Source organism: Phocoena phocoena, chromosome X (assembly GCF_963924675.1).
Source record: "Phocoena phocoena chromosome X, mPhoPho1.1, whole genome shotgun sequence".
Taxonomy (NCBI): Eukaryota; Metazoa; Chordata; class Mammalia; order Artiodactyla; family Phocoenidae; genus Phocoena; species Phocoena phocoena.
The window spans coordinates 91839644-91866144 of NC_089240.1; the positions used below are offsets into that span (position 1 = coordinate 91839644).

A 26501-nucleotide genomic window follows, 5' to 3' on the forward strand; every position below is an offset into this window, starting at 1 on the left:
TTGTGTATTTCATTTGTTAGATCACAACCATCTATTTTACAGTTTTAAAAATTCCTTTTGAATATTTTGCATTTTTAAACCTCCCATTCTTATTGGATTTCTGTTCTGTGGAGTTGTTTTTGAGACATTAGTGATTTTTCACTGTTCACTTTCTTTGATATTCTCAGTAAGCACATTTCTGGAAAATTTCTCTTAAGTCCCTAGGGACATTTAAAGGAAAACCTAATTTATAGGGAATAATATTTCCACATTTTTATCTGAAAATCTGAATTTTCATGAAATAGAATTGCATAAAACATGGTATCTTATGCAGCTGCCTTTTATAAAAACCCAAATGTGTTAAAATATTTATAATTTCTTTAAAATAAATGCAATATGATTTGTTTGAATCTTTATTGGAGAAGCAGTCTATTTTAGTAAAGAGTAGGGATGGTTTGGGTTCTTAGAAATAGATATCCGCTCTACCCCTTGATATGGGTGGGGTGGTTATTGTAGAATGGAACTGTAGTGTATTCCAGTGGTGATGTAGTCAGAAGAGGATAGCTTGTTCATGAGCTCCAAGTTTCCATATTATCTATAACATTTATTTTGTTCTCTTTTTTCTCTTCCTTATACTTTTTTGTTTCCTCTTTTTTAACTTTATTTTTATGTTTTTAAAATTTTTATTGGATTATAGTTGATTTACAGTGTTGTGTTAGTTTCAGGAGTACAGCAGAGTGAATCAGTTATACATATACATATGTCCACTCTTTTTTAGATTCTTTTCCCATATGAGTCATTACAGAATATTGAGTAGAGTTCCCTGTGCTATACAGTGGGTCCTTATTAGTTATCTTTTATATATAGTCATGTGTATATGTCAATCCCAATCTCCCAATTTATCCCTCCCCCACCCCCACTACTTTCCCCCCTGGTAATCATACATTTGTTTTCTACGTCTGTGACTCTACTTCTGTTTTGTAAATAAGTTCATTTGTACCTTTTTTTTTTTAGATTCCACATATAAACCATATCATTTGATATTTGTATTTCTCTGTCTGACTTACTTCACTTAGTATGACAATCTCTAGGTGTATCCCTGTTGCTGCAAATGGCATTATTTCATTTTATTTTATGGCTGAGTAATATTCCACTGCATATATGTACCACATTTTCTTTACCCATTCCTCTGTCAATGAACATTTAGGTTGCTTCCATGTCCTGGCTGTTGTAAATAGTGCTGCAGTGAACATTGGGGTGCATGCATATTGGCTTGCACATGGCCAACATACCTTTGTAGCCATTCTGTATCATGGCCTCTTGGCTTTGTTCTCATTGCTACCTAAGTTAATCTCTTGCTATTTCCTGGTTCAAATTCGTGAGAGTATATCTGCTCAGTCTGATTGGTATAATTTATCTTTTCATGCTTGCCACATCATAGTCCACTGGCCAGCCTATAGATTGATTGTCTTTGAGTTACCTTGCTTCCTCCTTGTCTATAATTATCTATAGTCATGTGCATGGGAAGTCTGGGTCATGTGGTCTAAAATATGATTGTCTGTGGCTGGCCTTGTGTTAGGAACTGTTGGCAGGACCATTTCACTTAGAAAAGACTTCAGTTGTCACTGTGATCAATAATAGTAAAAAATAACTTATGCAAATGTACTACCTTCAAGTAGGCTTATTTAGGCCTAGAAACCAGTTTTTAGGAAGGCTATCTCCACCGTGTTACAGTTAACTGGGATGTAATATTGATTCAGAGTTGTCTTCGTTCTTCATTTTAGAAAGTTGCTGGTACCCTAAAGTTTGCATTGCACACATTACTTTTGGGAAAATGGACTAATTTCAGGTCTTCATCTAACAATATTTATGTATGCTGTATAAATATAATGAAGTGTAACTTACTTGGGCAGTGTCTACCTATTGTTCTTTACCCAGTTTGAACCTCATCAATGTTACAGAGATAACTAAATTAGTTTGTTTTATCTATACAGACCTGTGTCATCATTTGTATAGACTGAGCCAAGAGTACAAATACAAATCTAAATGCCATATGTATAAAATTTTAAAAATTTGTAACCCAATTTAACAAACTGTTAAATAAAATGAAGTCCTATTCTCACATTTTGACAAATATGCCTTTATAATGAACTGGAAGGTCAGGTTCAAGTTTAGAATTCTCAAACTCCTCTGACTTCAACACTGGCACATGATTGCACTGGGAAAGTTGGCTACAAGACCTTGGCTGGCCTCCTTCTCTTTAGATACCTGTCTCTGTCTTGCACCAGAAAGGGCCTCACTAATGTATGCTTCACTCCAGCCTATGTGTACAAGCTCTGTCCATGGTCCCTGTCACTGGCCTACTTTGACCACTCCTTGGGCTTAATAGTGGGCACATAGATAGCAAGATCCACCCTCTAGAACAACACTTCAAAATGAGTTCCAGGAGAGAATTAAACCATTAAATTATTTAAATAATTAAACCATTAAATGCTTTAAATTAAACCCCAAGGCATCTATTAGATGAAAAAATTAAAATGCTATCAGCCTTGTGCTGTATTTGGGAGAGTGGAGAAAATGGTTACATGAATAATTTTCTTTAGGGCTTGAGAAAGGTTAGTGGGCTGAGAAAGGCTGGTGAAGGGTAGACCTGAAGAGGCCCATGTGGGCTCATGAAAGTGGCTTGGGGCTATTTGGGCAGGGAATTTGGGGATCTTGGGTACACAAATTATGATCTAGAAGGGGGAAGCACAGGCTTCTGATGTTCTTTTCCCTGTGGCCCCACAGATTCTTTCCTCTAGGAACTGGGAGCAGCTGAGGAATTGCTAGAGTGGGTTCTGCTAAGTTATGGGGCATCTCTTACCCACATCAAAGTGTGGCACTTCATCCGTTAATTGTTTTTCGTGTCTTAACTATTAAATGCTATGTTAAATTTTTTGTCTTGAAAATGTGTTTAGATGTAATCAGGCTTAATTCCAATGAACATGGTAGAGCAGGGAATCCCAAAAATCCATATTTCCATAAAATCGCAAATAAACTAGCAGATACTCTCAGAATCAACCTTATTGGTATTCTGGAAACCAGTCAAAAGTTTATAGCCACCAGGTAAATGCTTAATCAAGGAAAAAAACAGTTGAATCTCAGTAAGAGACCTTTGTGGCATTTTAACTTACCTTGTCCCCATCCCCTTCACTCCAGATTGGAAGAAGCTTTGAAGACAACAGTCCATATTCCAAGTACAAGTTCTTAGTGCTGGAGGTAGTAGAATTGACCTCATTCTTAAAGAATTGTGGTTGTTCATTTTGACCAGCCTAGTGGCTCCCTGAAGACTAGCTCTAAAAGGCCTGCCCTTATTTTGCCTAACTCAGAACTCTCTGAAGGTTGAGGCAGCTACTTTGGGGGGCATTTAATAGATTTAAGGGCAAATGTATTAGCCACTGCCTCTCAGAGCAAGGAATAGCAGTTGGACAAACAATAGACCAATGGAAAATAATAGTATTTGGTAAAGTATCTCTTTGAGACCCTGCTTTTAATTCTTTTGAGTACTTGGAAGTGAAATTGCTGGATCACATGGTAATTCTATTTTTTTTTCATACGGAAGCAAAAAGTATAAAAATATGGAACGCTTCACGAATTTGCGTGTCATCCTTGTGCAGGGGCCATGCTAATCTTCTCTGTATCGTTCCAATTTTAGTATATGTGCTGCCGAAGTGAGCACGGTAATTCTATTTTTAATGTCTTGAGGAACTGCTACACTTTTCCATAGCAACTGTACCATTTTACATTGCCACCAACAGTGCATAAGGACTTCAATTTCTCCACATTCATAGTAGTCACCCTAGTTGGTGTGATGTGTATCTGTTTTTTGAAAAAATATTTATTTATTATTTATTTGGCTGCACCGGGTCTTCATTGCCACCTGTGGGATCTTCGTTGCTTTGTGCAAGATCTTCGTTGCAGCATGCAGGCTCTTAGTTGTGACATGCGGGATCTAGTTCTCTGACCAGGGATGGAACCCGGCCCCCTGCATTGGGAGTGTGGAGTCTTAACCACTGGACCACCAGGGAAGTCCCGCATTATGGTTTTGATTTGCATTTGCGTGTTGATTAGTGATGTTGAGCGTGTTTTCATGTGCTTCTTGGCCATTTCTGTCTTCCTTGGAGAAATGTCTCTTCAAGTCCTTTGTCCATTTTTAATCTGGTTGTTGTTTTTTTGTTGTTGAGTTGTAGAAGTTCTTTGTATATTCTGGATATCAACCCCTTATCAGATATGATTTGCACACATTTTCTCCCATCCCATAGGTTGCCTTTTCACTTTATTGATTGTGTCCTTTGATGCACAGTTTTTATTTTTGATGCAGTCTAGTTTATCTATTTTTACTTTTGTGACCTGTGCTTTTGGTGTCTTATCCAAGAAATTGTTACTAAATTCATTGTAATTCATGAAGCTTTTCTCTTATGTTTTCTTCTAAGAGTTTTATAATTTTAGCTACTATATTTAGGTCTTTGGTCCACTTTGAGGTTGTTTTCATTTTTTAAAATATAATGTGACATTCATCATTAAAAGGTGAAAAAGAAGGATGGAAGTTGTTGAGTGGGAGAGATTCAACTTGCTGTATTGCTCACTGAATAAGTGAAATGGATGAATAAAGTATTTAACACAACTGAGGGGACTCTCATTTACTAGTAAAATATGCTTTTATAGAAATAGATAGCTATTAAAAATGTCTGGCCTTTTTATTGCATTATAACTTATAATTAAATTTTGGTTATTGTTCTGTCTTATTTTGATATGTAGAAGCTAACCCATTTCTTGTGAGCATATGGATTGATGAGTTTTGCTCAAATATTAAAAAATCACTGAGTATTTTGCAGGATTTGGTTCTTTGACTCTAGATAAAATTGTATGTATAAACCCTTTCCCGAATAGTACCTGGTTTTGCTATATTTCTCTTTCTTCCAACTATATAGCCCAATTTTTACCGTCTCACTTGTACCTTCTACTGGGCATTTAAATTTGCTTAATATTTTCATTTTATAAAGAAAGCATTATATAACTATTTAAAAAATGGATTGTTTAGTGTAATACCATCTTAAACTAGAGACCTCTAATACCTATCAAGACTTACCAAAAGGAAGAGGAATTTTTAAAAAGATACATTTATAAGCAAGGGTAGAGGGGGGGTTCAGTAAGTGAGTCTGGAATTGTGCATCCATTTCAGGGCTCTTATTAACAGAAAATAGAGAACATCAGGGAAAAGACTATCAGTTTTATCAGCTAAGTATACTTCATGTATATAAAGCAATTTGAGTAGAGTTCAAAGGGAAAATTAATGATTTCAAAAATAAAAGTATCAATTTTACTTCAGAAGCTGCTAACTCAAGTAGTGAGCATCTAGGAAATGTACTGGGACAGCCTATAGGTGACTTAAATATTTTTCTTAATTAAGCCTTCGTTGGAAGAGTTGAATTTAGTGATTAAGATGCTTCTTTGTGGTGTTTTTCTGTGTTGGCTTTTATTTACATACTTTATGTTGGTGACATGTCATCAGTTAAATCGTAAGGCAATAGATATGCTGTTGTTTAACTCCAATTCTGCTTTTCCTAAAAAAGAGTCAATGTGTGTACAGAACAGTTTGTCTATTATCCAGGGATTATAGGGACTTAATCCTTGGGTCTACATAGCCATCAAATAAAGTATCATATTTCACTTGAGGGAGCTCCCCAATTGCATGGGGCGTTAACCAGCATTTATAGCGCTTACCTTGTATCTCCAACATAGAACTGATGCAAAGAATAGTATCGTTTAAATGTTATTTGACATTTTAGTTGATTCTCACTTTTGTTTTGTAAATTAGTATTTTGGCAGGAATAGGCTAAAGCTATAGTGAAACACATTAAAATACGTTAAAATGTGACTGCTTTGTTTACTTTGTGATTTATTTTGATATTGGCCGATGCTCAGAAAATAATAAAAACTCTTCATAAGAAACCGAATTGCATCTATTTAAGTACATAGTACTTCTTTCTTGTTTTTATAAATTAAATTTCAAGCACAGGCTATATTGAGGCTATATTTAAGGCTGTTTTTGAACTAAACAATTATAATACTGAACTCTGTATATAGTTTTGTAGAATTCCTCTGTAAGTCCAAACGGATCTAGCATTATGGAGACAGCAAAAAAGATGCTGCCTCAGGGTGTAACAGGACCCATAATTGAATTACTTGAAATTATTATTCTAGAAAAATATTTCACTCCAACACGTAGATTTTCTTATAGGTCAGCATTTTATATAAATGAGCCTTATGGCAAATGGGTGATAGGAAGGGCAAGGGAGGAGAAAAGATCCATAAGTAAAGATATAATCAGCTGTAGTTAGTGTAAGGGGCAGGAGGTAAGAGGACATCTGGTTCTTCTATCTTTTCATTTTGAGATGCTTAAATCTTTTATAGATAAGAAAATATTTCATGTTTTAATATATTTATGCTATTTTCTTAATTTGTATTTCAGCATTCTATAAGCATTTACTTCCAGAAGGACTTTTTCTGTTATAAATTAAAGCACTGATGTTTTTTCAGATGTGTTTATTCAGTGCATTCATAGGTTAGATAATGTAAAGAGAGGTTTATGTGGAAATGATTATTTCTATAAATAAACAATCATCCAGTGAGTCACTCACATGGTCTCAAAATGCCTTAAATGTATTAATATATATGAGTGGCAGATTCTATACTGCAGAAATAATGCCAACTTTGTAACAATTAACATAAAATTAAGCTTTTTCATCCTCTCATTCTCTCTACCCCTATGATTGAAATTAGTATCTTTGGGGATGAGAACTTACTTAGATAGATGTACACTTGATGTGTTCGGGCTCTGGGTTAGAGTAAAATGCTTAAAACTCAGTTATGAATATTGAAAAAGAAGAGTAAAGGTGGGAGGAATCACTCTACTTGATATTAAGGCCTACTGTATAGCTAAGTTAGTCACCGTAGCTGTGATAATGTAAGAGGGATAGACACATAGATCAATGAAACAGAAGAGAGAATCAAGAAATAGACCTACATAAATATGCCCAGCTAATTTGTGAGAAAGCAGCAAAGGAAATTTGATGGAGGAAGGATAACTTTTTCAAAAAATGATGTTGGAGCAGTCGGACATTCATAGACAAAAAGGTGAGCCTTGACCCAAACCTCACATCTTTAAAAATATTAACTCAAAATGGATTGTGGACTTAAATGTAAAAATGAAACTTTAAACTTCTAGGAAAAAAAATATGGGGAAATCCTCCATACCTAGGGCTGGGTGAAGAGTTCTTACACTTGATACCAAATGCCTAATTTAAGAGAGAAAATACTGAAGAATTGGACTTCACCCAAATTAAAAACTTTTGTTCTGTGAAAGTCTTTACTAAAAGGATAAAAAATACAGGCTATAGACTAGGCAAAAATATTTGTAAAACACATATCCAACAAAAGATTAATATTTGAAATATATAAAGAACTCTCAAAATTCATTATTAAAAAACAAAGAATCCTATTAGAAAATGGGTAAAGGACATGAACATACATCTTACAGGAAAAGATATACAGATGACAGTTAAGCACATGAAATTATGTTCAAAATTGTGAGCCATTAGGGACATGCAAATTAAAACCACAATCAGATATCACTATACCTATTAGAATGGTTAAAATAAAAATAGTGACAACACCAAAAGCTGAACAAGGATGTAGAGAAACTGACTCATTTGTACATTAGTTCTCCTTTGTAGTGATATTTCATCATGGTTTTAGTTTTCATTTCCCTAGTGGCTCATGATGTTGAACATCTTTTCATATGCTTATTTGTATAACTTCTTTTGTGAACTATCTGTTCAAGTCCTTTGTGCATGTTTAAATTTGGCTCTTATTTACTTACTGTTCAGTTTTTCAGATTTCTTTATATTCTTGGGATACAAGTCTTTTGATTACTACGTGATTTACAAAATTTCTTCCAGTCTGAGCTTTTCTTTTCATTCACTTAACAGTGTCTTTCACAGTTCAAAAATTTTTAATTTTGATGAAGTACAATTAATCCTTTTTCTCTTCTATGGAATGTGTTTTCTTCGTCATATCTCTAAGAATTTGTGTGTGTGTGTGTGTGTGTGTGTGTGTGTGTGTGTGTGTTAGATTTTATTGTTGAAGAATATTTTTGCCTAAGGAAGATTTTGTCCTATATTTTCTTATAAAATATTTGTAGTCTTAAAGCTTACATTTAGATGTCTCCTCCATTTTGTGTTAATTTTTGTGTAAGATGTGAAATTTCATTTAAGGTTTATGTTTTTGTTTATGGATTACCAATTGTTTGAATATCATTTGTTTAAAAGACTACCCTTTTTCCATTGAATTGCTTTTGTTCCTTTGTTAAAAATCACTTGACCATATTTGTGTGGTTTTATTTCCTGACTATTCTTTTACACTATCTATGTGTTTATCCTTTCATCTATACCACTCTGTGTTGATTACTGTCTCTTTGTCATTAAAAGTCTTAAAATCTTCAGTGGGTTTCTTCCTAATTTATTGTATTTAAAAATGTTTTGGCTATTCAACTTACTTTTTTTTTCTATGTAAATTTTTTAATTAATTTTTATTGGAGTATAGTTGCTTTGCAATTCCATGTAAATTTTAATACTAGCTTTTCTGTATCTACAAAAATTTCTGCTATGATTTTTATTGGAATTACACCAAATGTATCTATCATTTTGGGTAGAATTGACATCTTTACTATGTTGCATCTTCAAAACAACAAACAGAGTATGTGTCTCTGTTTAATTACATTTTCTTTAATTTCTCTTATGAGCATTTTGTGGTAAAAATGCTTAAAAATATATAAATCTGTTCATAATTTGTAGATTTATACCAAAGTATTTTATTTGTTGGAGTTGTTGTTAATGATATTTCTTTCTTAGTTTCAGTTTTCAATTGCACATTGCTAGTATATAAAATACAATTGATATTTTCTATCTCTTTTTCCATTTACTGATTTGCATTAGTTAATTAATTAAGCTGATCATTGCAGTTATCCTCTTTTTTGTAATAAGTTTATTTATTTATTTTATTTTGTTTCTGGCTGTGTTGGGTCTTCTTTGCTGCATGCGGGCTTTCTCTAGTCATGGTGAGCGGGGGCTACTCTTCATGGTGGTGCACGGGCTTCTCATTGTGGTGGCTTCTCTTGTTGTGGAGCATGGGCTCTAGGCACGCGGGCTTCAGTAGTTGTGGCACACAGGCTCAGTAGTTGTGGTGCATGGGCTTAGTTGCTCCGCAGCATGTGGAATCTTCCCGGACCAGGGCTTGAACTCATGTCCCCTGCATTGGCAGGCAGATTCTTAACCACTGTGCCACCAAGGAAACCCCAGTTATCCTCTTAGAGTACAGCCTTGGTAGTCTCAATTATTAGTTATACATGATGTTCTGTTGATTCCCTGGGTTTTTTTACATAGACGTTTCTTTTATATTTCTAGCTTATTAGGTTTTTATTATGAATAAGTATTTTATTTTCTTAAATGCTTTTACTGAATGAAGTTTTTATTCTCTAGATTGCTAATATGTAGGATTACATTGATTTTCAAATATTGAAGTACTTCATGCATCCCGGAAACATATCCCATTTGGTCACAATATATTATTCTTTATGTATATTGCTGGCTTCAATCTGCTAATGTTTTATGAAGAATTTTTGCGTTTATGTTGATGAGGGATACTGGGTTGTAATGTTCTTCTTTTTGTATTGTCTAAATAGGGTTTTGGTGTTAGCATAATGCTGGCCTCATAAAATAAATTGAAAAGTGTTCCATCTTCTTCTACTTTCCAGTAGAGATTATATAGAATTGGTATTATTGCTTCTTCAAATGTTTGTAGAATTTGTCAACGAAATTATCTGGGCTGAAATATTTTTTTCAGAAGATTTTTAACAGTGAATTCAATTTCTTAATAGTTATGGGACAATTCAAGTTATCTGTATGATTTGAGGTGAGTTTTGTAATTTGTAGATCTTTAGGAATTGGTTCATTTCATCGAAGTTGTCAAATTTATGAGCATAGAGTTGTTCGTAGTATTCCTTTATTATCATTTTAAGGGCTCTTGGATTACTAATGATGTCTTCTCTTTCATTTCTGCTTTTGATAATTTAGGTGTATTTTTTCTTCAGTCAGCCTGGCTAGAAGTTTATCAATTATATTGATGTTTTCAAAGAGCCAACTTTTGTTTTCAGTGATTTTCTCTATTTTTCTGCTTTCAGTTTCATTGATTTCTGCTCTACTCTTTCTACTTCCTTTGGTTTTATTTTGTATTTCCCTTTCTAATTTCTTAAGGTATAAACTTAGATTGTTGATTTGAGACCTTTTTCCCTAATATGTGCATTTAATGCTATAAATTTCCCTCTAAGAACTGTTTTAGCTATATGCCACCCATTTTTTAAATTGAAGTACAGTTGATTTACAATATTATATTCGTTTCAGGTGTACAGTGTAGTGATTTAGTATTTTTGCAGATTGTATTCCATTATAGGTATTACAAGATAATGGCTATAATTCCAAGTGCTCTACAGTATATCACTGTTGCTTATCTATTTTATACATAGTAGTTTGTATCTGTTAATTTCATGCCTCTTAATTATTTTCCCCCACTACCCTTTGGTAACCACAAGTTTGTTTTTTATATCTGTGAGTCTGTTTCTGTTTTACATATACATTATTTGTATTTTTTTTAGATTTCACATGTAAGTGATATCATACAGTATTTATCTTTCTCCGTCTGACTTATTTCACTATGCATAATATTCTCTAGGTCTATCCACATTGCTGCAAATTATATGCCACTCATTTTTTAAAATAAATTTATTTAGTTCTGGCTGTGTTGCATCTTCGTTGCTGTGCGTGGGCTTTCTTTAGTTGCAGTGAGCTGGGGCTACTCTTTGTTGCAGTGCACAGGCTTCTTTTGTTGTGGAGCATGGGCTCTAGGGGCACGGGCTTCTGTAGTTGTGGCTCATGGGCTCTAGAGTGCAGGCTCAGTAGTTGTGGTGCATGGGCTTAGTTGCTCCACGGCATGTGGGATCTTCCTGGACCAGGGCTCGAACCTGTGTCCCCTGCACTGGCAGGCAGATTCTTAACTACTGCGCCACCAGGGAAGCCCTGCCACCCATTTTTGACATGTTGTTTTCATTTTCACTTATTCAAAATACATTTCTTTAAAGAATTCTGCTTTGACCCATAAGTTATTTAGACTTGTTTTGTTTCATTCCAAACATTAGGGGATTTTTCCGAGTATCTTTCTGCTTCTATTTAATTCTATTATGGTCAGATAATATACTTTGTATGATTGTATGATAATATACTCTGTATGATTGTTATTCTAAACTTATAATTTTTTATGGCCCAGAATATGTTTTATCTTGGTGAATGAACTATGTACACTTGAGAAGAACATGCATCCTGCTGTTGTTAGATGAAATGTTCTATAAGTATCAAGTTGCTTAATAGTGTTCAGGTCATCATGAAGAAATCCTTACTGATTTCATCATGTTTGTTCTATCAATTACTGAGAGGACTGATGAAGTCTCAAAATTCAATCAGGGGATGATTGGTTCAAGATGGCAGAGTAGAAGGACATGCTCTAACTCCCTCTTGCAAGAGCACTGGAATCACAACTAACTGCTGAACAGTCATCGATAAGAAGACACTGGAACTCACCAAAAAAGATAACCCACATCCAAAGACAAAGGAGAAGCCACAGTGAGATGGTAGGAGTGGCGCAATCATGATAAGATCAAATCCCGTAACCGCTGCGTGGGTGACTCATAAACTGGAGAACACTTATAGCACAGAAGTCCACCCACTGGAGTGAAGGTTCTGAGCCCCACGTCAGGCTTCTCAACCTGGGGGTCTGGCAACAGGAGGAGGAATTCCTAGAGAATCAGATTTTGAAGGCTAGCGGGATTTGATTGCAGGACTTCGACAGGACTGGGGGAAACAGAGGCTCCACTCTTGGAGGGCACATACAAAGTAGTGTGTGCATTGGGACCCAGGGGAAGGAGCAGTGACCATATAGGAGATTGAACCAGACCTACCTGCTAGTGTTGGAGGGTCTCCTGCAGAGGTGGGGGTTGGCTGTGTCTCACCTTGAGGACAAGGACACTGGCAGCAGAAGTTCTGGGAAGCACTCCTTGGCGTGAGCCCTCCCAGAGTCCTCCACTAGCCCTACTAAAGAGCCTGGGTAGGCTGCAGTATTGGGTCGCCTCAGGCCAAACAACCAACAGAGAGGGAACAAAGCCCCACACATCAGCAGACAGGTGAATTAAAGTTTACTGAGCTCTGCCCACCAGAGCAACAGCCAGCTCTACCGACCACCAATCCCTCCCATCAGGAAACTTGCAGAAGCCTCTTAGATAGCCTCATCCACAAGAGGGCAGACAGCAAAAGCAAGAAGAACAACAATCCTGCAACCTGTGGAACAAAAACTACATTCACAGAAAGACAGACAAGATGAAAAGGCAGAAGACTATGTGCCAGCTGAAGGAAAAAGATAAACCCCAGAAAAACAACTAAATGAAGTGTAGATAGGAAACCTTCCAGAAAAAGAATTCAGAATAATGATAGTGAAGATGATCCAGGACCTCAGAAAAAGAATGGAGGCAAAGATCAAGAAGATGCAAGAAATGTTTAACAAAGCCCTAGTGGAAGTGAAAAACAAACAGAGATGAACAATACAATACTTGAAATGAAAAATACACTACAAGGAATCAATAGCAGAATAACTGAGGCAGAAGAACGGATAAGTAACCTGGAAGACAGAATGGTGGAATTCACTGCCGTGGAACAGAATAAAGAAAAAAGAATGAACAGAAATGAAGACAGCCTAAGAGACCTCTGGGACAATATTAAATGCACCAACATTCACATTATAGTGGTCCCAGAAGGAGAAGAGAGAGAGAAAGGACCTGAGAAAATATTTGAAGAGATTATAGTCGTAAACTTCCCTAACATGGGAAAGGAAATAGCCATCCAGGTCCAGGAAGTGCAGAGAGTCCCATAAAGGATAAACCCAAGGAGAAACACACTGAGACAAATAGTAATCAAATTGGCAAAAATTAAAGACAGAAAAATTATTGAAAGCAGCAAGGGAAAAACTACAAATAACATACAAGGGAACTCCCATAAGGTTAACAGCTGATTTCTCAGCAGAAACTCTACAAGCCATAAGGGAGTGGCATGACATATTTAAAGCCATGAAAGGGAAGAACCTACAAGGGAACCTACAAAGGGAAGAACCTTACTCTACCCAGCAAGGATCTCATTCAGGTTCGATGGAGAAAGCAAAAGCTTTACAGACAAGCCAAAGCTAAGAGAATTCAGCACCACCAAACCAGCTCTACAACAAATGCTAAAGTAACTTCTCTAAGTGGGAAACACACAAGAAATAAAGGACCTACAAAAGCAAACCCAAAGCAATTAAGAAAATGGTAACAGGAACATACATATCGATAATTACCTTAAATGTGAATGGATTAAATGCTCCAACCAAAAGGCACAGGCTCACTGAATGGATACAAAAACAAGACCCATATATATGCTATCTACAAGAGACCCACTTCATACCTAGGGACATATACAGACTGAAAGTGAGGGGATGGAAAAAGATATTCCATGCAAATGGAAACCCAAAGAAAGCTGGAGTAGCAATACTCATATCAGATAAAATAGACTTTAAAATGAAGAATGTTAGAAGAGACAAGGAAGGACACTACATAATGATCAAGGGATCAATCCAAGAAGAAGATATAACAATTATAAATATATATGCACCTAGCATAGGAGCACCTCAGCACATAAGGCAACTTCTAACAGCTATAAAAGAGGAAATCGGGCTTCCCTGGTGGCACAGTGGTTGAGAGTCCGCCTGCCGATGCAGGGGATGTGTGTTCGTGCCCTGGTCCGGGAAGATCCCACATGCCGCGGAGCGGCTGGGCCCATGAGCCATGGCCACCGAGCCTGCGCGTCCGGAGCCTGTGCTCCGCAACAGGAGAGGCCACAACAGTGAGAGGCCTGCGTACCGCAAAAAAAAAAAAAAAAAAAAAAAAAGAATTAAAAGAGGAAATCGACAGTAACACAATAATAGTGGGGGACTTTAACACCTCACTTACACCAATGGACAGATCATCCAAACAAAATTAATAAGGAAACACAAGCTTTAAATGACACAATAGAGCAGATAGATTTAATTGATATTTATAGGGCATTCCATCCAAAAACAGCAGATTACACTTTCTTCTCAAGTGTGCATGGAACATTCTCCAGGATAGGTCACATCTTGGGTCACAAATCAAGCCGCAGTAAATTTAAGAAAATTGAAACCATATCAAGCATCTTTTCTGACCACAACACTATGAGATTAGAAATCAGTTACATGGAAAAAAGCGTAAAAAAACACAAACACATGGAGGCTAAGCAATACATTACTAAATAACCAAGAGATCACTGAAGAAATCAAAGAGGAAATCAAAAAATATGTAGAGATAAATTACAATGAAAACACGACAATGCAAAACCTGTGGGATGCAGCATAAGCAGTTCTAAGAGGGAAATTTATAGCAGTATAATCCTACCTTAAGAAACAACAAACATCTCAAACAAACAAACTAACCTTACACCTAAAAGAACTAGAAAAAGAAGAACAAACAAAACCCAAAGTTAGTAGAAGGAAAGAAATCATAAAGATCAGAGCAGTAATAAATGAAATAGAAACAAAGAAAACAGTAGCAAAGATCTATAAAACTAAAAGCTGGTTCTTTGAGAAGATAAACAAAATTGTTAAACCATTACACAGACTCATCAAGAAAAAGAGAGAGAGGACTCAAATCAATAGAATTAGAAATGAATAAGGAGAAGATACAACAGACACCACAGAAATACAGAGCATCCTAAGAGACTACTGCAAGCAACTCTGTGCCAATAAAGTGGACAACCTGGAAGAAATGGACAAATTCTTAGAAATGTCTAACCTTCCAAGACTGAACCAGGAGGAAATACAAAATATGAACAGACCAATCAAAAGAAATGAAATTGAAACTGTGATGAAAAGTCTTCCAACAAACAAAGGTCCAGGACCAGATGGCTTCACAGGTGAAGTCTATCAAACATTTAGAGAAGAGCTAACACCCATCCTTCTCAAACTCTTCCAAAAAATTGCAGAGGAAGGAATATTCCCAAACTCATTCTATGAGGCCACCATCACCTTGATACCAAAACCAGACAAAGATTCTAAAAAAAAAGAAAACTACAGACCGATGTCACTGGTGAATATAGATGTAAAAATCCTCCACAAAATACTAGCAAACAGAATCCAACAACACATTAAAAGGATCATATACCATGATTAAGTGGGATTTATCCCTGGGATGCAAGGATTCTTCAATATATGCAAATCAATCAGTGTGATACACCATATTAATAAATTGAAGAATAAAAACCATGTGGTCATCTCAATAGATGCAGAAAAAGCTTTTGATAAAATTCAACACCAGTTTATGATAAAAACTCTCCAGAAAGTGTGCATAGAGGGAACCTACCTCAACATAATAAAGGCCATATACAACAAACCCACAGCCAACATCATTCTCAATGGTGAAAAACTGAAAGCATTTCCTCTAAGATCAGGAACAAGACAAAGATATCCAGTCTCAGCATTATTATTCAACATAGTTTTGCAAGTCCTAGCCACAGCGATAGAGAAGGAAAAGAAAGAAAAGGAATCCAAATTGGAAAAGAAGAAGTAAAACTGTCACTGTTTGCAGATGACATGATAGTATACATAGAGAATCCTAAAGATGCCACCGGGAAAGTACTAGAGCTAATCAATGAATTTGATAACGTTGCGGGATACAAAATTAATGCACAGAAATGTCTTGCATTCCTATACACTGATGAAAAACCTGAAAGAGAAATTAAGGAAACACTCCCATTTACTATTGCAACAAAAAGAATAAAATACCTAGGAAAAACCTACCTAGGGAGACAAAAGGCCTGTATACAGAAAAGTATAAGACACTGATGAAAGAAATTAAAGATGGTACAAAGAGATGGAGAGATATACCATGTTCTTGGTTTGGAAGAATCAATATTGTCAAAATGACTATACTCCCCAAAGCAATCTACAGATTCAGTGCAATCCCTATCAAATTACCAATGGCATTTTTTACAGGACTAGAATAAAAAAATCTTAAAATTTGTATGGCGACACAAAAGACCCCAAATCGCCAAAGCAGTCTTGAGGGAAAAATATGGAGCTGGAGGAAACAGACTCCCTGAATTCAGACTATACTACAAAGCTACAGTAATCAAGACAATATGGTACTGGCACAAAAACACAAATATAGATCAATGGAACAGGATAGAAAGCCCAGAGATAAACCCACGCACCTATGGTCAACTAATCTATTGCAAAGGAGGCAAGGATATACATTGGAGAAAAGACAGTCTCTTCAGTAAGTGGTGCTGGGAGACTGGACAGATACATGTAAAATAATGAAATTAGAACACTCCCTAACACCATACACAAAAATAAACTCAAAATGGATTAGAGACCTAAATGTAAGACTGGACACTATAAAACTCTCAGAGGAAAACATAGGCAGAACACTCTTTGACATAAATCACAGCAAGATCTTTTTTGATCCACCTCGTAAAGTAATGGAAATAAAAACAAAAATAGGCAAATGGGGCCTAATGAAACTTAAAGGTTTTTGCACAGCATAGGAAATAACAAACAAGACAGAAAGACAGCCCTCAGAATGGGAGAAAATATTTGCTAATGAATCAACGGAAAAAGGATTAATCTCTAAAATATATAAACAGCTCATGCAGCTCAATATTACAAAAACAAACAGCCCAATCCAAAAGTGGGCAGAAGACCTAAATAGACATTTTCCAAAGAAGACATACAGATGGCCAAGAAGCACATGAAAAGCTGCTCAACATCACTAATTATTAGAGAAAGGGAAATCAAAACTACAATGAGGTATCACCTCACACCATTTAGAATGGGCATCATCAGAATATCTACAAGCAGTAAATGCCTGAGAGGGTGTGGAGAAAAGGGTACCCTGTTGCACTGTTGGTGGGAATGTAAATTGATACAGCCACTATGGAGGTTCCTTAAAAAACTAAAAATAGAATGACCATATGACCCAGCAATCCCACTACTGGGCATATACCCATAGAAAACCATAATTCAAAAGACACGTGCACCCTAGTGTTCATTGCAGCACTATTTACAGTAGCCAGGACATGGAAGCAACCTAAATGCCCATCGACAGATGAATGTATAAAGAAGATGCAGTACATATATACAATGGAATATTACTCAGCCATAAAAAGGAATGAAATTGGGTCATTTCTAGAGATGTGGATGGATCTAGAGACTGTCATACAGAGTGAAGTAAGTCAGAAAGAGAAAAACAAATATCGTATATTAACGTATATATGTGGAACCTAGAAAAATGGTACAGATGAACAGGTTTGCAGGGCAGAAATTGAGACACAGATGCAGAGAACAAATGTATGGACACCAAGGGGGGGAAAGTGTCGGGGGGTGGTGGTGGTGGTGTGATGAATTGGGAGATTGGGATTGACATATATACACTACTATATATAAAATGGATAACTAATAAGAACCTGCTGTATAAAAAAATAAATAAAATAAAATAAAATTCAAAAAAATAATTCAATCATGGATTTGCTACTTCGTTTTGTTTTTTTTTTAGTTTTATCAAGTTTTGCCACATGTTTTTTGAAGCTCTGTTGTTCATTGCATACACACATAAATATTGTCATGTTTTCTTGAATAATTTATCCCTTTATTATTATGTAATGTTCCTCTGTCTCTGTCAATATCACTTATTCTAGATAATATGATGTCAAAAATTAATATTGCTGCTACAGCTTTAATTTTTTTTTTTTTTTAATTTTATTTATTTATTTATTTTTGGCTGTGTTGGGTCTTCGTTTCTGTGCGAGGGCTTTCTTTAGTTGTGGCAAGCGGGGGCCACTCTTCATCACCGTGCGCGGCCCTCTCACTGTCGCGGCCTCTCTTGTTGAGGAGCACAGGCTTCAGACGTGCAGGCTCAGTTGTTGTGGCTCACGGGCTTAGTTGCTCCACGGCATGTGGGATCCTCCCAGACCAGGGCTTGAACCCGTGTCCCCTGCATTGGCAGGCAGATTCTCAACCACTGTGCCACCAGGGAAGCCCAGCTTTAATTTTTTAATACTGTTATTCTTTCTTTGAGGAAAAAGATTTATTGAGCTGTAATCCACTCATTCAAGATGTACAAATCAATTTTTTTATTGTATTCATAAATTATTGTATAGTTATATGCACAATCTAATTTTGAAACATTTTCACTGCCCCATAAAGGAACCTCATACTACTAGCAGTAAGTTCCTATTTTCCCCTAATCTCTCAGATCTAGGCAACCAGTAATCTACTTCTGTCTCCACAGATTTGACTGTTCTGGATATTTCATATAAATGAAATCATACAATATGTGCTCTTTTGTGACTGTATTCTTTTACTTAGCTGAACTTTTACAAGGTTCAGCCATGTTGTAAGATAAATTAGTACTTCATTCCTGTTCACTACTGAATCAAATTCCATTATATGGATACACCACATATTGTTCATTAATTCATGAGTTGATGGACATTTTGGTTGTTTCCTCATTTTGGCTCTTATAAATAATGATATGAATATTTGTGCAAAAGGTTTTGTATAAATGTATGTTTTCATTTATCTTTGACATATACCTAGAAGTAGAATATTTGAGTGATATGGTAACCCTATATGTTTACTTAATTGGAAAACTAACATTCTGTTTTCTAAAGTGACTACTTCATTTTACTTTCCCACCAGAGAGCCTGGTGAGGTTCCTGGAAAGGGCTATTAGAGAATGTCTTCCGTGTAGCTCCCAGAAGTTTCACACTCATGTCTGTCCATGCTTGACCTTTGGCAATTAGTTAAAATTTCTAATTTCATCCTCCTGCCTGCTTCTGTGCATTCAATATTATCATCCCGAGATAATCAAATGTTCTAAACTGGTTTCTCTCTGTAAGTTTGGGTACGTTGTTTGCCCTGTGATCCCTTTTATCTGTGATTGGTCCAAGGAAAGTTGTTAATCTGCACGTTGCTTAGCTTTCTCTTGTTTCAAGTTTAGGAGTAACGTCTTTCTAGTTATCTACATCTCCAAGCTAAAAATGCCATTTAATGTTCAGTTTTAACTGTTCCTTATATATTATGCATACTAATCCTTTATTATATATGTTTTGCACAGGTCTTTTTCCAGTTTGTTCCTTGTTTATTCATTTTCTTAACAGCGTTTTTTGATAAGTAGAAGTTTTTAATTTTGATGAAATCTATTTTTTTTTAGTATTTATTTCTTCTGTTTCTTGTCTAACAAAACTTTTCCTATACCAAGGTCAAAAAGGTATTTCCTTTTTTCCCCTAGAAGCTTTAAAATATTATCTTTTATATTTAAGGTAATTATTGATCTCAAAGTAATTTTTTGAATGATGTAAGATAGAGATTGACATTTCTTTTTAAAAAATATGGATATCTTGTTGCTTCATCAAAATTTATTGGAGAGTTTTCTTTTCCTAGTGAAGTTTTCTGGTACCATTTTTGGAAATCACTTGACTTTATTTTTGTGTATCTAATTTTGGGATCTCCATTTTGTTTCACTGATCTATGCATTCACTAACATTATACCATCTTGGTTGTGTAGCATTCTAGTGAGTGAGTCTTAAAATCGTGTAGAGTACGTTTTACAACTTTCTTCCTCTTTTCAATATTATTTTGAACAGTTTACGTTCTTTTCATTTCCATATAAATTTTATAATCAGTTTGTCCATTTCTTAATGTCTCCTAGGATTTTGATGGGGGTAAAATTGAATGTATGGATCAATTTTTGGAAAATTGATAATATTTAAACTCTAGTGCATGAACTTTGCATATATTTCCATTTGTTTAAGAACCTTTTAATTTTCTCAGCAATATTTTATTATTTTCATTGCATAGGTCTTGCACATCTTTCCTTAACTTTATCTCTTAGTAATTGATGACTTTTAACAACATTGTAAATCATATTATTTAACAGTTTTTAATTTTATAATAATTTAATATTAGTTTCATTTTTGTATAATTACTTTTTATACTGTGATATCACAAAATTCGCTTACTTAGATTTTACAGTTGTTTACACATGACTTGGAATTTTCAACATTTAATAATTATGTCATCTTCAAGTGATGAGAGAGGATATTTATCTCTGTTCCCAATCATAGAGAGAAAAGTCTTCAATATTTTATTGTTAAGTATAATGTTTGATGTATTTTTTTACATGCACATCATCCGGTTGAGGAAGTTCCCTTCTATTTTTAGTTTGGAGGCAATTTTTATTATGAATGGTGTTGAATTTTATCCAATGACCATATAATTTTACTCCTTTAATCTGTTAATGAATAAGATTGTATTTATTGATCTTTAATTGCTAAGCCAATCTTGCATTTTGGGAGCTAAAACCTATTTGAGTAAGGTATAATATTCTTTTTATGTATCACTTTATTCAGTTTGGTAATATTTTATTAAATTTTTGCTCCTGTGTTCTTGAGGAATAGTTGTCTATAGTTATATTTTCTTGTAATTCCTTTGTCTAGTTTTTGTATCAAGGTAATTGACACCTTCTAAGTAAGTGTTTTCTCTTCCTGTATTTTCTGAAAGTGTTTGTAGCATTGATATTAATTTTTTTCCTTTAATATTTGATCAGATTCACTAATGAAGCTATCTGGACCTAGATTTTTCTTTGTGTTATAATACAATTTTTATTGTATTTATTTAATTAACATTATATCATGAGAATTTTCCTATTTCATTAACTATTTTTCAAAAACAAGATTTTTCAAAGTTGCATAATATTTGTTTGAATAAATATACCATAATGTATGTAACTAGTCCCCTACTGTTGGCTATTTTGGTTGTTAAATATTTTCCTCTCATTGATTTCTTATTACCAAGCAAGACAATTGAACTGTGATGTTCTTTTTATAAAACATCCATCAGTGTGTATGAATATTTACGTATAATATATATTATATAAAGCTATATAACACAATATATTATATACATTATGTACATAGATAATAAACGTATATGTTTATGTATAAAAAATACACACAGATACACACATACACACTGAAAGAGATAGACAGATTGACAGACTATGGTATTAGATACATCAGTATATTAACATAGTCCAACTTTGGATGTTAGGAGTTTGGGAAACTTTTTCTTTCTTTTCATAGTTTTTGGTATTTCTATGTTTTTATTTCCAGACTGAAAATGTCACTTTATAGCTAGAAAGGAAAGAAAAAAACTGAACTGTTTTTTTTCTTGGGAATTAAAAAATAAAGGATTTATTAAGCTATCACAGGCAGTTTGAGAAATTACTAAAATACTATATGGTAGTTAAAATTCTAGCAATGTTTTACATTTGAGAATTTTTTCCCCCAACAGCAGAACATTAAATGATGTCTGAGTAGGTGCAGTATTTCAGGCTCCCATGGGAATTGCCAAATGATCAAAGGGGCACTTACGCTCTTTGGGAATAGGTCCAGGTTTTATTTTTGTCCTCCTTTTTCAAAGTCTTAAAGAAATAAAAATCTTCACAGCCAAATACATTTTTTGGTTTAGAGCATGGAAGGCTACCCAATGTCAGGAGACACTGGGAGAATTTGGCTTGAATTTTTAAAGCTATTTGATCGGGGGAAGGGAGATGAAAAGAATTACTTTGAAGAATTACCCAGCTAAATCTGGTTAATGTAGCCAATGATAGGATAAAGTAAGTTTTAGCACATGTAATCCATTGTGATTGCTCCAATTTTCCAAGCCAAGTAAGAAATAAACTTTATTGCTCATAGTCTTTAGAAGTAATGGAAAAATACATGGATACTTCATCAGGTGCTTATAAAATTAAGTGGGTGACAGTTTAGAACTGTTACTTAAACTCTTTAACTTCTTTGTCTTGTACAAATGTATGTGACAGCTTATAAGTTTTTAAAAGGAACATTGAAAGAACAAAAATAGAGGGCTTTTTAAAAGGTGCATGTATATAGGTAGAGATCTAGTATTAACCCTCCCTTGCAATAAAATTGTGGAAAGAAAGATGTAATCATTAGAAGTCAGAGTTTACTTAGGCTGTTTTATATCAACTGTGAGGGATGAGTGTAGCAAGAGGAATAGGACCAGAGGACCAAGGAAGGGTGAGAGGTTGTTGGGAGGTGGAGAGAAAAACTGGAAACAAAATAATTAGAGAAAAATCCAAAAGGTTATTGGGCATAGGGTGAGGAAGTTTTTTTTTTCTAATTCCCTAAATTGGATGATTTCAGGATGCTCATATCTGTATCCGTAAGTATGTTATTCTTAGATCAATCTAGGATTAAATGATGCTAAGTACAAATAATGAGGCCATAAGAAAATGAAAAGAAATAAAATCTTGTTTGCCCTATTTCTCTAGGTCAGTATCTCATAATGTGTAGTCAGAAGACTACCCAGTTTTGTCACCTGGGATGCTTGCTAAATAGGATATAGAGTCCTGAACCCGCTTCAAACAATGAATTTCTGAGGGTTTGAACCTGGGATCAGCATTTTTAACAAGCTTCACAGATGATTCAGAACATAGGAAAGTTTAAGAACCATTGCTATCTAGTGTATGTCAGACTTACTCCCATTATTTCCTAATCCATAACTCCTCCTTTTCCACCCCATCGCCCCTGCCCCCTTAAACACAAGTGTGGATCATTTATTTGATCTGGAATAGATGTCACTTATTTCAAAATTGTTTTGCTCTATCGTTCCTTTTTTCGGTACTGAACTAAAGGTACATTTCTTATAGTTGTTTGTAGTTTTACTGCAGTACCAAATTGAATGATGCATCCTTAGGCCAGAAAGCAGTACAGGGCCATCACTTAGTTTGTGAGTGAGCCTAGGCAGCTGTCTGCTGGACAGCTATATCTCCTTGTGGCTGTATTTCCTCTGCTCATTATTAGGTACACTCTAATTGTTGTGGAGTTATAAATAATATTTATTTTTTTGTTTGTTTATTTTTAGTCATAATGATCCTAACCAGAAAGCTATCTGCTGATGATTGTGATGGAAGTGAAATAATGTGAGAAAATTAACCTTTAGCCATGACATAGCTGTGTCAATGACCTTTCAGTTACATATTACTACAGTTTGTTTGGGACATTATATATCCTAGTGCTTTTTGTAATTGTGGGTTTCGTAGTTTGAAAATTTATGGAGAGCATTCTACCGATACTCTCTTTTTTTCCCCATTAGGCAATCATCAAAGTCTTGTTGGGTTATTTGTGTTTCTTTATTTCCCTTTGATTATTTGAGAGGTAGCAAACCAAAGAAGAAGGAACTGGGGCTCCTAAAATGGGGCAACCTGAAGTATCACCTTTGTTTTTTTGTAGCCAGATGTTTGGTGAACATGGATGAAACCCAGAGAGTATAGAACAAAACCATGATATAGGGTAGGTTTCAACAGTAGGCATTTTGTAAGTCCAGATATCTGTGTAGTCAGTATGGTTGAGAGTGTGGTAGGTATTGTTCACAAGCGAGTTGAGTACAAAACCCAGGGTAGCTAGCGGTAGGCAATATGCTGAGATCCAAGTCAACATTATATCTCTGGTTGTGGGATTGGAGCAAAGTTGAAAGTTTTACAGTGATCACTCATGTAGCCACTGCCTAGATTTATCATTTAATTTTGCTGTAGTTGTTTTATCTGTGTGTCAATTTATCCATTCCATTATCTGTTCATTAATTCATATTATTTTTTAGAAGTAACTTGTGGAAAGACATCCCATGATCATACATCAGAAGAATTAATATTGTTAGATGGCAGTACTCCCCAAATTGATCTAAGGATTCAATGCAATCTCCATAAAAATTACTTCTGGCTTCTTTGCAGAAATTGAGAAGCTGACCTAAAATTCCTATGGAAATACAAGAGAGCCAGAATAGCCAAGACAGTCTTCAAAAAGAAGAACAAATTTGGAGGACTCACACTTCTAATTTCAAAACTTACTACTAAGTTAACAGTAATCAAGACTGTGTGATACTAATATAAAGAGAGGCATATAGATCAATGGAATAGAATTGAGAGTCCAGAAATACATCCTCATTTTTACAGGCAATTGATTTTTTACAAGGGTGCCAGGGCAATTAGATGGAGGAAAGAATAGGCTTTTCAACAGATGTTGTTGGGTCAGCATGCAAAAGAATAAAGTTGGTCTCCTACCTCCACCATATACAACATTTAATTCAAAAACGGATCCTTTTGGGCTTCCCTGGTGGCGCAGTGGTTGAGAGTCTGCCTGCTAGTGCAGGGGACACGGGTTCGAGCCCTGGTCTGGGAGGATCCCACATGCCACGGAGCAACTGGGCCCGTGAGCCACAACTACTGAGCCTGCGTGTCTGGAGCCTGTGCTCCGCAACGAGAGAGGCCACAACAGTGAGAGGCCTGCGCACCGCGATGAAGAGTGGCCCCCGCTTGCTGCAACTGGAGGAAGCCCTCGCACAGAAACTAAGACCCAACGCAGCAAAAATAAATAAATTAATTAAAAAAAAACAAAAACAAAAACGGATCCTTTGTATGAAATGTACAGAATAGGCAAATCTCTAGAGAGAGAAAACAGATTAGTGGTTAACTAGGGCTGGGAGAGGATTGGAAGGAAATATGGAATGGCTAACAGGTATAGGCTTTCTTTTTGGGATGATGAAAATGTTCTAAAATCAATTGTGATGATGGTTGCAAAGCTCTATGAATATACTAAAAACCATTGTACTGCGCAGAAATCATGGCTTAATAAACTGTTAGATAAAAACAAGTAAATTGTAGAAATCAGTACATTTTCCCCTAAGTACTTCAATATGTATTATTAATATACAATATTTGTTTACAGATTTTCCTTTTGCTGTTAAAATTATATATAATGAAATGCATAAATCTCAAGCGTGCATTCACTGAGTTTTGACAAATGCATACACCTGTGTGACCCATTCCTCTATCGTGTTATAGAACATTAACGTCATCCCCAGAAAGTTATGACCCATTCCTCTATCGTGTTATAGAACATTAACGTCATCCCCAGAAAGTTATGTCACCTTCCCAGTCAATTTTTCCCTTACCCCCATTAAAGGCATCCTTTGTTCTTTGTTCTGATTTTTTCCACCACACAATCATTTTGCCTGTTTTAGTATTTTATATAAATGGCATCATATAACACGTACTGTTTTGTGTGAGACTTTCACTCGGTATACTGTTTCTGAAATTAATCCATGTTGCATTTCTTTAGTGGCTGAGTCATATTTCATTGTATGAATTTATCAAAGATTGTTTATTCATTATCTTAATGATACACACTTAATCTCTTTCCAGTTTCTGGATAGCTGCAATGGACATTTTATTACAAGCCTTTTTGTGATTCTGTGTTTTCATCTCTTAAATAAACACCTAGGAATGGAATTGTTGGGTCATAGGGAAGGTGTATGCTTCCATATGACACATAAAAGCTGCCACAGTTTTCCAAAAATGGTTATGCCATTTTACATTAGCATCAACTATGTATGAGAGTTCCAGTTATTCCACACCTCTTCAATATTTGATGTCGTGTCTTTTTTAATCTTTAGCCTTTCTGATTGTATAGTGGTATTTCATTGTGCTTTTAATTTGCATTTCACTGATAATTAGTGATGTTGATCACTTTTTCATGTCCTTATCGGCAATTTGTATATCTTCTTTTGTGAAGTGTCTGTCCAAATCTTGTGGCTGTACTTCCATTAGGTTGTTTGCATTTTTATTGTTGAGTTGTAGGAGTTCTTTTTATATCCTAGATATCATTTCTTTGTCAGATATATGTATTGTGAATATCTTCTTCCATTCTCTGCCTTTCTTATATTAATTGTGATGTCTTTTGATGAATAGACATTTTGAATTTTGATGAAATCTTATTTATCAGTTTTTTTCTCTTACGGTTTTTCCTTTCTTTGTCTTGTATAAAAAAAAACCTGTACCTAAGCTCAAATCACAAAGATATTCTCTTATATGCTCCTCTAGCAGGTTTGTGGTTTTTAGCTTTTATGGTTTTTTTCTATGATCCATTTCAAATAATTTTTGTGTTTGGTATGAGGTAGGAATTGAGGCTAATTTTTTCCCCATAGGGATATCCAGTTATCCCAGCACCATTTTTGAATATATTTTCCCTATTGGATTGCTTTGGCACCTTTACTGAAAATCTAATATGCTATATTCTGTTTAATTGATTTATTTCCTAATCCTTAAGAAACGACACTGTCTTAATTACTGTACCTTTACAGTAAGTCTTGAAGTCAAGTTTGTGACCACCCCCCAAGATTAAGCAAAAGATCTAATAAAG

At 35.1% G+C, this 26501-nt stretch overlaps 1 protein-coding gene and 1 non-coding gene across 3 annotated transcripts in view; one reads left to right on the top strand and one right to left on the bottom strand.

Moving 5' to 3' along the window:
• COL4A5 (collagen type IV alpha 5 chain) overlaps positions 1-26501 on the top strand; it is a 226166-nt gene that overhangs the window by 53050 nt on the left and 146615 nt on the right. The window lies entirely within an intron of this gene.
• LOC136143176 (U6 spliceosomal RNA) lies at positions 3591-3697 on the bottom strand. Its single transcript, XR_010657872.1, has one exon. It is a non-coding gene; the product is annotated as a U6 spliceosomal RNA (small nuclear RNA).